Raw genomic sequence first — 2900 nt, forward strand, 5'->3', positions numbered from 1 at the left:
AGAACTTTCAAGCAAAAAGAAACCAGGACTTGATTTGGGAGAGTCTCAGCCTATCTTGTTTGAAAAAAAAGAAAGAAAGAAAAAGAAAAGAAGCTAAAATTTAGAGATTCACTTCCAGAAAATCATGCTCTGAAGAGAAAGCCGTGAGTGTGGCTGTTCAACCTTTTGTTGTGCTTTGGAAGTATCAAAAGATCAGTATATACATTCACGCAGGGTGAATGTGAAGTGATTAAGCATGTGACTCATAGGTCTCCTCAGCCAGCTCAACAGAAGTCAGGAAAAGAGATGTAATTATGCAGGAAATATCAGTGGGGGAGGCTTTTGTTTAATGGCATAAGTTCCTGTGACACACAGAGGAGAAACTCACAAGCTTTTTTAGAATGTTACATCAGTAGAAATACCCCTAGCTTGGATCGAAAGGGACAGAGACAGGATGAAATGAAAGTAGGTTGTTGGTCCCCAAAATTCTAGAGGCAGGAAACAGGCTGCAAACATGCTCTACTTTTCAAGAAAAAGGAAGGATGACTTTAAGGACAGAACTTTGGATCCAGACGGCAGAACCGTGAGCCACAGGGGACTATTCCCAAGCTTTTAAACCTAATGGGTTTGCCCAGTTGGATTTTGAAATTCTTTGGGACTAGTGACTCTTCTTTTCTGTCCTTTCTCTCCCTTTTGGAATGGGATATCTATAACTGTTACCCTAACCCTGTCCCACCATCGTATTTTGTGAGCATATGTCTTAGTCTGTTCAGGCTGCTATAATAAAATTCCATAGACTAGGTGACTTATAAACAACAAAGATTTATTTACCACGGTCCTAGAGGCTGAGAAGTCAAAGATCAAGGTGCTGGCAGATTTGGTTTCTGGTGAGAGCCCATCTTCTGGCTCATAGACAGAACCTTCTCGCTGTGCTCTCACATAGTGAAAAGGGGTAAAAGAGCTCTCTTGGGCCTCTTTTATAGGGTCACTAATCTCATCCATGAGGGATGCATCCTCATGATCTAATGACCTCTGCAAAGCCCCATCTCCTAAAACCATCACGTTGGGGGTTGGGATTTAACATATGAATCTTGGGGGGCACAACCTGTATTCGGACCATAGCAGCATATAACTAGTTTTTTAGTTTACAGGTCCACAAATAGGGGGAAATTTTGCCCCGTGATCCATCATAACCAGGATCTCATTTCTTTTGACTTAGATGAAATTTGGGACTTTGGAGCTGATGGTATTTAGATAAGACTTTAGACCTGTAATAGATAGAGACTTTTGGAGATATTGAGATGTGATAGAGCAACATCTCCCCCGACTGAAGTAATTAATCTTCCTTTTCCCAAGAACCTGAAATGGCCTTCTCGGAGTTAGTTTGCAGGGGAATGCTGATCTTTTTTAGGACTTATCCCTACTACTACCTCTCATCCCTGCTAGACATATGTAACCAGACTCAACCCATCACACTCCAGAGGGTGAGATACATTGACCTATGAAGGAGACACCATATACACCAAAATAATTGCAACATAAACCACATAAATATTTACAGAAATGGATCCTAAGAATGCTAGATCAAGATGTGCAGAAACCTCCAAATTCTGATGATTTTCCTTTCCCTACGCACAGCCTTCCTACTAAATGACACTAAGTTTCTTTGGACGTCTAGAAGGAAGATATACCATTTACATTTTTGGTCAAGATGTGCAGAAACCTCCAAATTCTGATGATTTTCCTTTCCCTACGCACAGCCTTCCTACTAAATGACACTAAGTTTCTTTGGACGTCTAGAAGGAAGATATACCATTTACATTTTTGGTCAAGATGTGCAGAAACCTCCAAATTCTGATGATTTTCCTTTCCCTACGCACAGCCTTCCTACTAAATGACACTAAGTTTCTTTGGACGTCTAGAAGGAAGATATACCATTTACATTTTTGGTCAAGATGTGCAGAAACCTCCAAATTCTGATGATTTTCCTTTCCCTACGCACAGCCTTCCTACTAAATGACACTAAGTTTCTTTGGACGTCTAGAAGGAAGATATACCATTTACATTTTTGGTCAAGATGTGCAGAAACCTCCAAATTCTGATGATTTTCCTTTCCCTACGCACAGCCTTCCTACTAAATGACACTAAGTTTCTTTGGACGTCTAGAAGGAAGATATACCATTTACATTTTTGGTCAAGATGTGCAGAAACCTCCAAATTCTGATGATTTTCCTTTCCCTACGCACAGCCTTCCTACTAAATGACACTAAGTTTCTTTGGACGTCTAGAAGGAAGATATACCATTTACATTTTTGGTAGGCCAGTGGGTCCTTCTTCAAGAGAACACCAGTCTCTCCTTATTCAAGGGCTTTGGGCCTGGGAATTGGTTGAGGGTTCACATTATTTGTTATGTGTAGTGATTTAAGTCAGACGTTTTTCATTTAATTTAGAGCTCTTACACATAGACAAATCAAGAAAGATTTTAGTACACTGCCTATCTATTTCGATCCTACAGGCACTGCGATCAATTAGCTAGAACAAAAGATCTAAGCAGGTCTAAGCATTCTGATGACTAATTTGGCCCTGCATTTATTATAGTAACCATAGCTGTCTTACCTCTGATGATTAAGTGCTGTCACTTGTTCCCTGCTCTCCTGGTATCCCATAATCCTCGCTGAATTCATAGAGCCCAGTTAGATGACAACTTTTCCCATACTGACTTCTAAGGAAAAGTCACCACAAAGGTCTTCAAGGGTATCAGGGCTCACTCAGCAATGAACTTGTCTTAGAAAAGGCAGTTAAAGGGCGCCTGGGTGGCTCAGTCAGTTAAGCGTCTGCCTTTGGCTCAGGTCATGATCCCAGGGTCCTGGGATCAAGCCTCCATCAGGCTCCCTGCTCCGCGGGGAGTCTGCTTCTCCCTG

The sequence above is a fragment of the Zalophus californianus genome, chromosome 2 (genome assembly GCF_009762305.2).
Source record: "Zalophus californianus isolate mZalCal1 chromosome 2, mZalCal1.pri.v2, whole genome shotgun sequence".
Classification (NCBI taxonomy): Eukaryota; Metazoa; Chordata; class Mammalia; order Carnivora; family Otariidae; genus Zalophus; species Zalophus californianus.